Raw genomic sequence first — 16,400 nt, 5'->3', positions numbered from 1 at the left:
ACATGCTAACATGGGGCTTTTACCTCCAGTGGGGTGTGTGAGGCCTTTCTGCTGTTTGAGCCTCATTCAGCTCCAAGTGAATGAAAACCTGGAGGAGCACAGTGGGACAGAGAGACAGGCAGAGAGAGACAGTGGAGCAGAGAGACAGGCAGACAGAGACAGTGGAGCAGAGAGACAGGCAGACAGAGACAGTGGGGCAGAGAGACAGACAGACAGGCAGAGACAGACAGACAGACAGAGACAGACAGGCAGAGACAGACAGAGAGGCAGAGACAGTGGGGCAGAGAGACAGACAGACAGACAGGCAGAGACAGACAGACAGACAGACAGAGACAGACACAGTGGGACAGAGATACAGGCAGACAGAGACAGTGGAGCAGAGAGACAGACAGTGTGGGGCAGAGAGACAGTGTGGATGTCATGCATTGAGAATGAAGGAGCAGAGAGGCTGAACCTGGAGCAGACTGAGGAGACTCGTCCAGACGGTGAGTGCAACACTGAACTCATTGCACAGAGTTAATTGAATTAGTTCCATTGTGTTTGTGAGTGTTTGTGTCGGCAGCTGCCATGCTGTTTAATATGTTCATACATGTGGGGTTCGTCTGCTTTGCTGGTGTGATATTCTGCTCTTGGGAAGCGATCAGATATTTAATTTGTGTAGCAACCCGCCGTGGTGTCCCCAGTGCTTTTCTATTGTCGGCCATTTTTATTTAACTGCCTTGAGTTTGGTCTCTTTCCCAGTTCACTGACCTGGTAGCTGGTTATATTCACAGATGGTATTATTGGTTTGGATATAAGGACTTTGTGGTGTGGTGTTTTTACATTGACATGTTGGTGATTTCAGACTTTTCTTTAATATATATATATATATATATATATATATATATATAATGTTGACATTGCAACGGCCGCCTTGTGTTTTTGTGAACAAATGTGATGAAACTGTATTTTGCTTGAATACAGCTTGAGACGGGTCTTGTCATGATGCAGCTTGTGAGCCTGGCTGCAGTCTGAATATTCAGTAACGCTCATACATCTGAAGAGGTCTCCCTGATAAAACGGGGGAGGGCAGAAATAGATTTCTATATGTTGTAAAATACATTAGGATGTTTCATCTGCAGCGCTGGAGGCCTTCGACTAGTTTCTCTTCCTCTAAGCACTTCAGAGGCTTTTGATTGGCTTGTGAGTTTGGAAAGTAGCCAGTGTTCCCCGTTCGAGATATTTTCCTTTATCACAGAGTTTTGTAAAGGATGTAAACCAGCTTCTCCTCCTGAATTTCCCAAACGGCATCCAGAGCACAAGAGTTTAGCATCCAGACGACAGACTAAAATTTTGTTAGTGCCTCAAATACAGATCTGAGACCAGTAATCAATAAGATATGTTCCTCACAGTGTGGAAGTATGACTGGGATTATGGAAAACAAAACATAACAAATATATACGTAGGTGAAACTGCACTGAAATGAGTCATGGGTCGATGTCTGATATCGGATATCATCTCTTAAAACGTTGGCTGTTGCAAAGATCATGTGGCAAACCCGCTCATCTCAATAAAACAAATGCCGGTGGATGTTGGAATCCCATCTTGACCTGAATTCAATTCATCATTTGAAGGAAGGACACGGTGATGAAATGAACCTCTAGCATTGATTTGTATTTTAAATGATCTTCAAGGAAAGACACATACAATTCCAGCCGCTCTGTCAGAGTATGAAGTGTCTCTATTCACTGAGCTTTGCTTCTTGAGAGCCACGCTCAGCTGCTCTTTCTTCCTCGCTCCTTCTATAATCTTGTGCTGTTTATAAATCCACTCCAAGGCGACGGAGACTTTTTTGTTTGAGCCGGGATATTGAAGTTTCAGCGAGCTATTTGCAGGGTTTTCCCCCCCGTGCTGGATCAATGTCGCCATCGCTGACCACATGTGGCATCTAAAAGCTGTTTTCTGGATTGATTTTTACATGAGGCCTTCAGTTTGAATCAATCAGACTCCAACTCGTCAAAACCGGCCGTCCGTCCTCGGGCACGGGATGTGTTACATCGTTACTGAGGGCAGAATTTGAGCAATTTTGTTTTCCGATTTACTTAAGAAAGTTGTGTGTGCCTTTTCTGTTCTCCGACATGCTTTCTTATTGACTTATCAGTAGCTCACTGTCCGGCTTGGCTATAACACAAGTTGAGTTATATTCTCTCCTTTCAACAAGAATGCAGCAGCTATAAAAGAGATGCCCTATAGCTACTGTAGGACTCTACTGGAACCAAAGGACAATCTAGCAGGAGGTTCGGCCTTCCTTCCTTCCTCCTATAAAAGAAAAAGGAGAGAAAGTAAGAGAAAATAAAAATGATGAAGAGAGATTAGAAGAGTGAGAAGGAACATAAAAATACAATTAAAGTGGAAAGAATACTACACCCTTCCAATAGCCCCTCTCTTTACTTCATGTTCATACACACAGCATTCCTCTATACCTGCACGTTTTATATTTAGCACAAATCCTGTATGCACCCCCCCCCCCCCCCCCCCCAACCTTTTAAAAAGGATACAAGTAAACCATTATGTACGTTTACTACTATTTTCTGATGTCCCTTATGTTGGTTTTGTTCCCTATTCCTTTCCCTGTAGTTATTATTATTATTATTATTATTATTATTATTATTATTATTATTATTATTATTATTATATAATTATTTTAGATATTTATTTGAAATATTTCCACAACCCAAATATAACTTGTTTTTTCTGTCCCTCTGTTTTTGTTCAAACAAGGCACCCCTGCTTTGCCACATTAATGATCTGAAAACCATAAAAGACAAGTAATGCATTTCCTTTAACATAAAATATGTGTGATTCTTCTGTTATGCTATCATTTCAAATGAAAAAACAAACTGGTTCATGCTAGTTTATGGTTGCTGTCATGCTGATAGGGAGGCCAGGAGTCATTGGGATTATTGAAAAAGACAAAAGCCACTTTTCAGTTTAAGTAATTCCCTCTAAACCCCATAAATTAATAATCGGGAGACAAATAAAAACCGGTGAGAAACTCAAAGGGATGGGGACATGAAAAAAAAAAAACGTAGTGTTTTAGTGAATCCAGTTTGGCCCCAGTGATCCTCCACGTACTCCATCTAATATTGAAGAATGTTCCAGATTAGAAAGATGACAGCAGTTAACTGACCAGCTGCACTAACCCCTCCCCTCTGCCGTCACAGCCAATGGAGCAGCGTAGATTAATGACCCCTCAGACCCCGAGCCAATCACCGAACTCGGCTCTCATCTCCAGCAAGGGATGCCCTTGGGCAAACTCTCACACACACACACACACACACACACACACACACACACACACACACACACACACACACACAGCAACACACTCACCACTTAATTCAGCCTCCTCTGAGGGCAGCGGGCCGCTCAGTCCTGATGTTTATGGTTTCTCTGAACTTGCAAATCACCGTGGTTACGGGCCGGGGAGATTTATGAGCACGGTCCTGTCCACCGGCCCTTAGACAAACCATGGATCACCCACACACACTCACACACTCCCACACATAAGGATATTAAGGATGATACACATGCTGGTACAGTACCTGTGTGTGTGTGTGTGTGTGTTTGTGTCACCTTGCTATCATGGTTTAGCGTCCCGTCTAACCTCTGCTCGCAAAAGGCCGTGTAAATCTTTCAACATAAGATGAAGCTCATAATTATGCAGCGTTTTTTTTTGTCAAACACACGTCGCATCTCTGAGCGTTTTGTTATAAGTGTCACCTGAAGGACCGGAGTCTTTAAGGGGTCAAATACAGAGACGAAGGTGAAGATCCTTCCTAGTTTATGAAGTCGTTCATGCAGCCGAAAAGGGGCCATTTTCAGTGTGGCTTTATAAATAAAAGAAATAGCAATTCAATTTTGAAGTAAAATGTAAGGCTCTGTAAGGAATTAGGGGATTAAAGAGGATCCGTGCTTGCTGCACCGTGGTGGGGGATTTGAAACTGCATTTTCATCATTTTTTTTCCCTTTCTCACCTGTATCCACTTTGTTTTCTGATGACTCATCGTGACCTTGGCTGCACTAATGTGGGAGGAGAGACGCAGTCGGGGAAGTGTTGGTAACAATCATGCAGGGAATGCCTACTGGTTCAGACCAGTGTGCTGGCTGACGCTGGCCAATTTGACTAAAATAAATGCTTTGGGGGGAAAAAATAGAAAAGATAATCCACTATGAACTTCTTAAGTGTGCCTTCCTGTTTCCACACGTAGAAGCATCATGAGACACAGGAGCTGTTCTTCTTTCTTAAAATCAGGCGGTGTTTGGAGGATGCCACCCTCCTTATGTGCTGCTGCTGCTTTCTAATGTTGTTGAACCATTCCTTATGCCAGGCAGCCAATCTCAAAGGACCAGAACGCCACCAAACGGCTTCGCTATTTCTTTGAAAACCTGCTGAACTTGCTCTCCCAAGTTTATTTACTGATCTCTTGTGTTACTGTGGGACGTCGGTTTCCTCCCAGGTCGAGTTGATTGGTGAGAATGTCTCGGAAACATTACTTCCAAAAGGAAGCAGAATAAGTCGTTTGACTGGCTATAATTAAAGAGCGCGCCTCTAGATGACACCAGCACAAAGACGATAAAGAAAAGAAATAGTCCTGGAGTGTGTGGAAAACTGGGCGTCCTTTATATTTGAACAGCAGTGAAACTTGAGTTGTCTGCACCGGGAGGACCATGCGATCTGTCGCCTCTGTGCGTGCGTGCTTGTGTGCACCTCTGTGTCTGTCCACGATTTACAGCCCGTTAGTGTCTAGATGGCGAGTCGGCCAATCGTGTACGGTGTTCATTCAATCACGCAATACAGCAGTGGTCGTTGCAGACGCACCAGGCATAGAGTTTTTAATATGTTAATGTTGGTGTTCACAGGAAGAGGTTTTTTCAATAACTGCAGTCACATCTGAAAACAATCTCTTTGCTTGCTTGACTTTTTATTCCTTTTTTGCATTGCCGGTGCTCGACCAGCTCCCCACTGTATTGCACTGCTTTGCGGAGGGCTTTAAACAAACCAAACTGGTCCCAGCACAGGCGACCACATGTGTTTCTAGAAAGCAATTGCGTTAGTATTTGTGCGTGTGGCCCCTGTCTGATTTACTGTGCGTATGCTCCAATGTGTTTGTGTATCGGAGAGACTGTTATCTTTGACTTTCGTCTCTATCGTCAGCGTTGCATCAGCAGAGTGGCGGAGTGTTATTGAAAGTCGGCAGTACGGCTCTTCTCCGTCCTCCGTCTTGAAGAACACAATACTGTTGATACGGCCCCTGCGTGCCTTGAAAATGTTTGCATGGTGAGAATAAACTTTAATTAATTCAAATGTTTCGTCCAAGGGGGGATCAGTCATTAACCACTAAATTTGCCAATTTGGCGAATTAGGATGAGCTCTCCGGTGACTCCAGGTGTCCGTGCAACATGGTGTGTGTGTGTGTGTGTGTGTGTGTGTGTGTGTGTGTGTGTGTGTGTGTGTGTGTGTGTGTGTGTGTGTGTGTGTGTGTGTGTGTGTGTGTGTGTGTGTGTGTGTGTGTGTGTGTGGCCTTCCTGTCACCATCATGCTTCATTAGTAAAGATGAAGTCAACCAAGCAGCCAGACAGAGACAGTCTGACAAAACAGCTGGACAACAGTGTGCAGGGAGATGTGAGTGGAGGCAGGTGGTGAATGTAAGGTAGGTTAAGGTCATGGCATCTTCTGTACCTAATAACACCATTTTAATATTTTTTTATAAGAATTTTCATACTCATATTTCCTGAATGTGCTCAGTCCACTTAAACGTTAATTCAGAAGCACAGCTGGGGGTTTGGGCCTTCAAGAGAAGACACCGAAAGGGAAAAGTAGGGAAAAGTGAAATAAGAAGGCTGAGGAAGAGGCTTAGGTTGAGATGGAGGAAAAGTAGAGAGGAAAATATGGGACACCAAGAGAGTGAACAGAGCGGAAGATAAGAAGTTTTCTCCTGGCTGAACAGCACCTGTACTGTAAAGAAGAGGAAAGGAGTTAGGAGAATCAATGATATCAAAAAAGTGAGAGATCAGAGGTGAAGAAAAGAAATAAAATATAAAACAAAATGAATATGCAAGGACGTATATGCTGCAAGAAGAGGTGGAGATTTCATTCTTTACTGCATGTGCAAGCTCACGGATGCAGATAAAAGGATAAAGACACAACAAGTGGAAGGTAGGGATCAAACGGAAAGTGTTTTAAAAGGCAGGCAAAGAGGAGAGTGAGCCTGGTGAAATATAATGTCATAAAATATAATGGGAGACGATAAATAAATGCAGAGTACTCCTCTAATGGATGGGGTGAAATACACACCGGGATAAAAAATAGCTTGAGAGAGCTGAAGAGGAGGAGAGGGAGGGATCCACCTCAAGAGGGAAAAATGACAGCTTCTTCAAGGGAGGAGGTTGACTCATGTTCCTCCGACGCCATCTCACTCGTTCTGTAAGAGACGGGTACACAATCGAAGCAAACAGACACGGTGTCAGACTGCGTTACTTCTAAAAGGCTGTGAAGGGGAGAGGAATGGTGTTAATGGCTTGAAGATGCTTTTAACGCTCCTCCTACCCACACAAGTCAGGCTGCTGCCTTCTCCGTCTCGCTTTCACTCCGAGGCCAAGTTTGAAACTTCAGACGGTGTCGCCGGCGTCATCAAACGGCGAATGAGGAGAAAACAAAACGCCATGTGACAGATGTGTGAATCAAGTCAAGTCGCATTTAAAGGCACTTCACCATTAAACACGGCTCTAATTTCCATTAAAATGCAGACCATTTGGTAAACTCCTGTCTCACCAGCAGTGTGTAATCCATACAACCTCTCATCCCTCCATTGTCTGGTGGTGTGGTACCCCCTTGAACACGTATGCACCCCACGGCCTCAGAGGTCGGGCTGCTTCACCCCGTTTGATGCAGTATTTGAATGCTAGAATTATTATTTATTGAAAAGTAACAGGGAAAAGGAAGATAGCATTGAGCTTTCTGCACGTAGGCGTGGGCGGTTCGTGGCTTTTAAGCGCCTCGTATAGAGCAAGGCCACTCGGTGCTTCGCAGACAAGGAAAGAAGAATCTTGAAGTCAAATGGAGTTGGGATTGAAAGCCAGTGGAGTCACTTGCTGACAGCTGTAATGAACGTATTGATCTGTGTTAAAAGAAAACCATCCTAACCTTGGCAGTGTGACTCACCAAATGTGCTCTGTGGGCGTCAAAGCGCCATTGGCCACATATTTCAGGCAGCCTTCCGCTGTCGGCACTGGATTCCACCGATCCAGCCCGGATACCAATACCTGGGGTTGGCGTTCAGCCAAACTATAACTTTGGTAAATGTTTAATAAATGGATTTATCTATGCACATCCATCAATATTCTGACCATGTCATTAATTGAAAGTGGATTTTATCTACCGTGTAAAGTGACTCCACAAGCTTCATTTTGACACGTTTAACACACTTGGACATAATTTACAATTTTCATAAAATATGGAGGGACGATGCATGTGGTCATTACTGCCCAAGGGCACATACATTATACGTCAAGAATGCTATATTTACTGTTGGAATGTCTTAAAGGGCTGGCGTGTAGCATTTAGGGGGGTTCTATTGGCAGGAATGGAAGATAATATTCGTAGTGTGTTTTCTTTAGTGTATGAAACACCTGAAAATAACAAATAATAAATGTGTTGTATTACGTCAGAATGGGCCGTTCATCCTGTGGACTCCACTATGTTACACCGCTGTGTTTCGGTCCAACAGGACCAACAAAACGCTGGTTGCCGGCGGCCACCGTTGTTGTCGGACAGGCTCGGCACAGAGAAGTTTCACTTGGTCGCAATCTGCAAACTCACCACTAGATGCTGCAAAATCCTACAAGCTGGACCTTTTAAAGCACCATAAAATGTAATTTTGTTGGGGGTAGTAGCAGGAGCAGATTTGGTTATCAACAGGTAATTATTAATGTCAATATGATTATCGATATTAATAATTATATTTAATATATTATCATGATATAATCATGAATAAGCGGGGCACCACCCTGGGATCAGGGAAAAGATAACCTAAAACTGTATTCAGTCTCAATATAAAGGTTTTATACTCACATGCCAAGGATCGTGATCATTGGCATAGAATTACAAAACCAATCGAACAATTAAAAAGGCGTGAAATTCGAGCACTAGCCTTCACAACCTGCTGTTATCCAGTGACATATACACAACAAGCACAAGAGACCGCTAGTTATAATATAATAAGATTTATTAAAATCAGTAATAATGATCACAATCAATAACACTGCAATAAACAAAGCCTTATTACCTAACTACCTAACACACAAAGCTAAGCTAAACAGAGGGAGAGACACACGTGGAGTGTGTGTGTGTGTGTGTGCCTGTGTGTGTGCGTGTGCGCGTGTGTGTAGAGAGAGAGAGCGAAAGAGAGAGAGATGGCCGGGTGCAGCCACCAGATGGAGCTATCCCTCACAGCGTTCAGGGGCGGAGCCGCTGACGTCCGATAGGATCGCGAGAGAGAGAGAGCGAGCGAGAGATAGAGCTATGTCCTTAGCGTCCGCCGGAAACAGCTGGCGTAGGACACGTGTGGGGCGGCGTATGTGTGCGTGTGTGTGTGTGTTAGCGGGACACAAACAAAGAGAGGGGGAGAATGCGCGTGCAATATTCTGAGGCTCAGGAGGCGTGTTACGATTACACGGGGCTCGTGAATGAACTGGCGTCCATTCAGCGGGACCGGTCTCTTAACTGGTAGTAGACGCTTACCGGGCTCTCGAATATGGCTGAGGTTTAGTCAAAAACACTGTGACAGAAATCAACCCAGCGGCGTTGGTACACGATCAGCATTCAAATACAACACGGAAAGCAACGGACTCGGCAGTCCGCGATCAAAACTTAAAACACGTTAACAAGAATTACAAGCATATCCTACACTATCAAACTTATGTCTCTGCCCAGACTGATAGCCTCTTACAGTGTTGTTGCGAGTCCGTCCTGGCGATGACGGCGTTCCGTAACGGCAGTAGTTTGTGGGCCCCGGCGTCAGCGGGGGACGTGATGAGTCGGCTTAGTCCAGACGAGAGCGGAGCGTGTTTCCTCTCGTTGATCAAACTCGAATAAAGAAAACAATTTGTGTTTCTTTCTTCCGCGGGCGGCAATATAATCGCGGCTTGGCGATTTAGTCAGCTTACTTCAGACAGGAGCTGGTAGCTGGAATGCAGGAACCGGCTTGGTTCCTCTTGTTGCAGCGGTGCGCTGCGGGAGGGGTCGCCTCCCGTTGCAACGTGGTGTTGCGATGGAAGCACGTTGGAAGCAGGAAGAGAAGAGAGTGTTCTTAAGGTGGCGCTGGTTTATATAGTTCACGGCTGCTGCCGGGGACCCCCTGGGGTACCTTTGGTTGTCAGCCAATAGGGCACCAGTTGTGTGACGTTGCACTTCGCACCGATGAGAAGTGAAACTAAAATGGCGATGTAGTTTTTAATCCCCTTTGTCCCTTTGTTCTGACCGCATGTGAGGGCTTTTGTAGGCCGCATTGTGTAGTCCTACTGGTGAGGTCCCAACAATTTATATATATATATATTAGAAATAAATTAAATGTTATGGTGCTTTTGTAACGGACTGACAAACAGAGCTGGTGTTGGTTTTTGTTGTCGTATGAGCATTGATGTCTTTAAACTCCCAACACAATTGTTATGTTGAGTGAGCCTTACGTAGCAGAATGTGGCTGTTATTATCTTGGAAAAATAAAATTATTGGCAACCCCCACCACCCCCCACCCCCCAGTACATTGTATTGCACAAATATAAAATGTGTATCCCTGAGTCAGGATTTTGCACAGACATGAATAATGGTCTGGAACTTTCCGCCAACATCATCAAAAACAGGTCAGACGCTCACAGACACCAACTGTAAATTATGTAGCTGAGGGGCACCGAGGCAGCCAGTCTGGACTTTATTTAGTAAGAGTGTGTGTGTGTGTGTGTGTGTGTGTGTGTGTGTGTCTGTGTGCGATTCCAATTCTGTGTTCACTTAGGTGAGTCCGTCTGTGGTTGCACATGTGTGTAGGTATCCATCTCACAGATTCCCTTTTTATACTGCGGAGAACATGCCTGTGGTTGTCTGTGCACACACACACACACACACACACACACACACACACACACGTGATTACTGACATGTTTTCCACATCACCAGTGCAGGAAACTGTCCTCCAGGAATGAGTTAATTGATTCTTTTTAGACTCTATGTTAGATTTAGTTGAATGGAAACTGAATGCAGAGGAAATGAATAACGTTCACCATGTATTTATTTTTTTTAACACTAAAAACAGCGATGACGTAACAGAGCATTCATTCACAACATGCATCCGGTGATTTCCCTGTCCTCTCCTGTTTTTCTGTCCTGGCTAGAATGAAGTGATTGCATTTTTTGGAGAACCTGTCCAATCGTCTTGTATAGATGGTGAATCATCTACACATCATCATACTCTGTGTGAGCAGTTTGTGCTGCGGGAGGGGGAGTGTCGCTCAGAGGTGAGCATTGTATACCGGCTATTTACTGGAAAGGTGAAATCATGTCTGATTTATTTTGCCTTGAGGAGGCTTCTGAGGCGTGGTTTGTTTGGGCAAAGCCGTCGTGACGACTTTACCTGCTATATAAACTATTTTAGTTGTTTTTGTCGGGATTGGATAGGAAACTAAAACGTTAAATAACACTCATTTAATGAAGCTAATTATGCTTTGGATAAGGTGTGATGGTGTGAGTGTGCCTGTGTGCAAAGACAGCAGACATCCGTCCCCAGCTGTGGGAGTTTTTATTTATTGTTTATTTAGTTCCTTAGAGGTTTCATCCTCCACAATCCTGGGTCTTACAGCTGGTACAGTACTTGGAGAGAGCACACATGGTAAACGGAGCATAAAGGCCTACCTTATTCAAGGTTACAGCTCAAACTTTTGCAGTTCTTCTCAGGTTCTTTAGCAACGCCTGGTACAGATATGCATGGTGCCCAGAGGATGAACCCTAATTACTTTAGTCACATCCTGAATTTTCTTCTCGTGCCAACAGCTGTTCAAAGTTCTCACATATCCATTGAGATATCTCAAAACTCACTTTATGACATTCATGATCCCATGAATTCCACTGATTTCGGTGATCACGTCCTCAGATATTTATTAGAAAAGACATTCTGAAATTCTGACTTGTCGTCTCCCATGATGTCATGTGGTTTGCAGACTGTGGAATCTTGTTTTGTTCTTCAGAACTGATCAGAACTATAGATATCAATATTGTTACTGTGCTGGGAACACATTCATACATTTGCATTGTTATTGAACTGATGAGGTGTACTTTCTCATTTTTAGCTCGTCTGAGCTTTGATCAGATCGGTGATGCTTTAGCTCCTGCAAACGTTTCCATCATTGTGAACTTATAGTAAATATTTTTAGCATCTGTCTTCCAATAATGTGACGATGACCCCACAGAAACATCCCCAGAAAGCCTCTTTCACAGTGTCTGTGTGCCCTGAAGTGAGCTCTGTAGCCGTCCTGCCATGTGTTTCCTGTTTTTTCCACCTTTTTTTTTTGGTCCGACCAACCCTTGATCTCCCAGACGGGTTTCTCTCACATGCACACGGACACGGGACTCAAAATAATTTATACTTCACACAGACAAACCACCGGCGGCACTCTTTCCTGCTCGGAGCGGTCACTAGTTGAAGGCACTTTGTGATGTCCTTTTCCAGAAGCAGCCGTTTCCTTCTGCCACGCTGTTTTTGGATTCACTGTTTTCCCTTCATCTATCAAGAGAGGTGGTTGAGTGTGTGTGTTTTTTAGGGTGGCAGCTTTATTTGTCATGCTTTCTTATACTCTTTTCTCTGGAAAGACATGGGGAACGGCTGACACAATGTGTTTTTTATTATTATTATTAGCCCGAGGGATTTGGTTAAGTTCACACTTCATACTGGTTGTTTACTCAGTGGGAGCCATGTCTCACTTGTTATTTGCTGGAGAGGATCTGCAGACTTTCTATATAAACTTTTTATTTTTTTATTTTTATGCGATTTAATATAAAAATGAAATACTAAGCATTTTAGTTAATAACAGCAACAATGGTTATTATTATTCCTGGATTCTTTTGTTGCATTTCTTTCTTTCTTTCTTTCTTTCTTTCTTTCTTTCTTTCTTTCTTTCTTTCTTTCTTTCTTTCTTTCTTTCAACGCTAGCTATCTGCACACCGACCTCTGATTGGCCATGCAGGTTTCGGGGAATACAAGTAAGAATATCCTAGTGGAGCCTTTAACTGTCATGTTGGTATATGTGGAATCAATGAAAACACAAGTAAAGCTCTGCAAACTGGTGCTCCTCATCAGCACAAGAACAAGTGACGTTTCATGTCTGAAGAACATTCTGGAAACGTCTCTTTGTCCTCTTCAATTACACTTGAGGGAGTTACAGTGTGCAGACCTTGTATTCAAGTTTTCACTATGGTTTTGGTCCAGCACCTTCTTACCTTCAACTGTTTATATGTTGAATCTAGCCACATGGAATATTCTGTGTGTGTGTGTGTGTGTGTGTGTGTGTGTGTGTGTGTGTGTGTGTGTGTGTGTGTGTGTGTGTGTGTGTGTGTGTGTGTGTGTGTGTGTGTGAGTGTGTGTGTGTGTGTGTGAGAGAGAGAGAGTGAATGTAAGCTCTTTAAGCTTGTGCATCAGGTAATTCAGGTAATTGAATAGTCTGTAAGAATAAAGTGCGCCATGAGGTTCCTGTGCCAGAACCAACTCTTTCATTCAGCTAACACACACACACACACACACACACACACACACACACACACACACACACACACACACAGCAGTGAATCACTTTCATCAAATTAAAGTGACTCCGGTGCCTCAGGGCTTTTGTTATTTGTTTTTCCTGTACCCCTCTCCCTCTTCCTCTCTCTCTCTGATCCCTCTGCCCTGTTCTCTTCCAATTCGACACCGCTCTAATGTAATTTCCCCAAACCTGACTTTCCAGGAACTATGCAAAGAAAAACAAATGTTTGTGCTTGTGTCCATGCTTTTCAAAGTCTAAACCTTTTTAAAAAACATTTTAGAAGGTGTTTCATGCATCAGAAGGCCAAAAAGCACAATAAAAACATCCTGTTCAAGAAAAAAAATCAAATGTCCTTTATTCACCTAAAACATTTGTAATATATTGTCAGCAGGAATAAACAGTCGCCCGTCTCCCATCATCATTTCGGAGGACCACGCAGCTTCCCAACACACAGGAAGACGCACACCTCACTTCTTGACATGCACTTAAAGTGAATCATTTATTTAATGGAACAGTTTGGATCTGAGAATGTCATTTTTTATTGGACTATTTTAAATGGGCAAGTGCAGACCTACAAGTACGACTGTCCTTTTTCTCCTTATGTCGGCAGATTCCTCGCATACTGTCTTTCTCCATTATTCAAAAGAAATATCTAATATTCATACCTAAATGAAAGCTGTTCTATAATGTAGTGTGAAAGGAGGGGGAGGCTGGGAGCAAGGGGGTGAGGAGGAGGAGGGATGGGACTGGAGGTCGGGAAGTGTTGTGGATGCTCGTCTCCCTGTGTGTGTTCTGGTGACTTTTGCAAATGAGAGAGAGAAAAACCAACCAGGATAAGAATCAGCCAAAGGGAAGAAAAAGTGACGGTAACAAGGTTGAAGTGGTGAAGTCAAATCTTCACCCACACGTTTCTCAACAACTGGCATGGAGACGAGGAGATCTGTGCCGTTTCGAGCAGCGTTGCCAGAAAAAATAAATAAAGAACGATAAAATGACGATGCGGATGGTGAAATTGGATGCAGTCATGGTGGAGCGTGTTTTTTTCTTCTTCTTCTTGTGTTCGACATTGGCCAGATTGACAGCGCGCCTCCCCATTCATTACATGTCAGCTGTGTGTGTGTGTGTGTGTGTGTGTGTGTGTGTGGTAATGCAGTGCTGTCTCGCTACATCGTGTCTCAGCGATGTCATATTCTCACCATTCTTTCCTCCACGCCTCGATGACTTCATCAGCTCTCCTCCACCTCCACATCATCTGTCTGTGTCTCTTTTTTTCCCCACGTCTGTCTGTCTCTCCGAAACCCTCTTTTTTGTCTTTTTCCTGTTTGTGTCGGCTTCTCTCCATCGGTTCCCTTTTCGTTTCATCTCCCCCCAACTCTTCCCATCCAGTCCCCTATGACCTCCTCCTCTGTTTGCCGTTTTGAGTCCGTTCATCCAACCCTTTCAGTCCCAGACATTGTCCAGGCTGATTAACTGTGATGAGCCTCCACCCTGAATTAGATCATGCTTTGCACTTAACTTTTTCTTTAGCCGTTTTCTGTGCTACGAAAATAACCCAGCTTTCGTTTCTTTGATGGACAGCAACACGCTGAGCGTGGTCAAATTGAACCACAGCTCACATTGGCACAAAATGTGAATAATTTGATCATATTGCATACAATCACACAATGGTTTGAAAAGCAGGAGAATGAAAATAGATTTCTCTCAAGGGTTCCTTTTTCTCAGCTGTATCTAAATTGAACTATTGGTCAGCTAAGCTGTGCTTAAGGGTCAGGTCACCCAAACTACAAAAAAAAAAAAACATTCTCACTTTTAATTCAATTTGGAAACCGTCTCCTTGAAAGATGTAGACACAGCAATAATGTCGTGGCACGAAAACCCAAATAATACCTGAAGAGTCTGATGATGATGATGATTTGGGTTCATCACGAGTTAGACTTTCCTCATTACATCTAATCATTTGATCCATTTTTGATGTAAAACCTAGACTGGCGACCTGTCCAGGGTGTACCCTGCCTTCGCCCAATGATAGCTGGGATCGGCTCCAGCCCCCCCGTGACCCTAAATTCAGGATAAGCGGTAGAAAATGGATGGATGGATGTAAAACCGGATTCACTCGTTCGATTGATTGGCGAAGCAGTAAACTGTGAGGAAGGTCATCAGCCTAACAAAGTATTTAAGACAAACCTAGCTGGAGTTCCTCTAATGTGCAGCTGGTCTCCCCAGAATAAATTGTCAAGCCCCGCCCTCAACCGAATACCAACCAGATAAAGGGAAACACAGAGATACTGTGACAGAGGTTTGAATAAAGGTCCTCAGATGTTTCCCTCCGTGTTTTATGGTTTCATTTCCTGGTTTCCTGGGTTACAGCTGGGTGTTGATTTGTCTTGATAAGGAAGACAAGGAAAGCACCATGGGACGAGAGAGAGGGAAACAATAATGGAAATGTGTGTGTAACATAAAGATCAAAAGAAAACCTTGAGCATGAGGAAGCACAGTAGAGACGGTTGAACAAACAACGCAGGTAAAGAACGGGACATTTACATGACTGCATGTTTAAGAAAAATATTGTAACACGGCATGAGACCTGCTTAATTTGTAAAACAAAGCTACTTTACATTGTGTGTGTGTGTGTGTGTGCGTGTGTGTGTGTGTGTGTGTGTGTGTGTGTTTGCCCGCAAGAAGAAGATAAGAAGCTGCTGACAGACACAAAAACAGCCCTGTAGGAATGATGGCTTCAAACAGCAACAGCATGCCTCCTCTCTCTACGACCTTCTCTCCCTCTCTCTCCGATTATGTCTCTCTCTCCCTCTCTTCACATTTACCTCACTTTTTTAACCACCATCTTTATTCTGCTGGCTGTTATTTACCTCGCCGTGTGTTTCTCAGTCGGTCCTTCTCGTCTCCATGGGGACCGGGAGAAGGCCACTTTGTTAGGCTACTTCTTGCTTTCCGACGAACTCAGAAAGGAGTCTGTGATGGAGTGATGAATGAAAGGGTTGATGGATGGACGGAGAAATGGATGGATGGACAAGGGAGACTGCTGTGTAATGATAAACGGCACAGGAAGGGTTGCCACGGCAACTGCTGGGACAGGAAACGGCCTAAAGAGATATAGAAAAGGAGTTGAATGAAACGGCATGGGCGGTAATACATTTGGCATCCTCCAAATGTCCATATATGGGCGAGGAAATAAAGAAAGATGTACAGGAGAGAGACATCCTAAGTGGATGATGGAAGCAGTGTATTATTATCTTACGATCTTTGAGCAGAATAACCATCATCAATAAACAAACTCACATTGTTCTGAATACCTTGATGTATTGGCGATTTAAATGTACAGATATGTCTCATAAATAATGACATTCCGATCATCCTCAGCATTATTTAGTGCTACTTACAGTGTATTAAACTAGATCCTGAACTTGTAAAACATTATACCACTTTACATCAGCATGTTTACGGTCATTGTGAGCGTGTTACTGTAGCATGCTGATTTAGTATAGTATAGCTTCCAGAGTCGTTGGCGTGACTAAAGAGTAGGCTCACGCAACACAATCACACCGAGCCGATGC

This window comes from Eutrigla gurnardus (assembly GCF_963514095.1).
Source record: "Eutrigla gurnardus genome assembly, chromosome: 10".
NCBI lineage: Eukaryota > Metazoa > Chordata > Actinopteri > Perciformes > Triglidae > Eutrigla > Eutrigla gurnardus.
The sequence above is the reverse complement of the archived record's forward strand: the minus strand, read 5'-3'. Positions refer to the sequence as shown.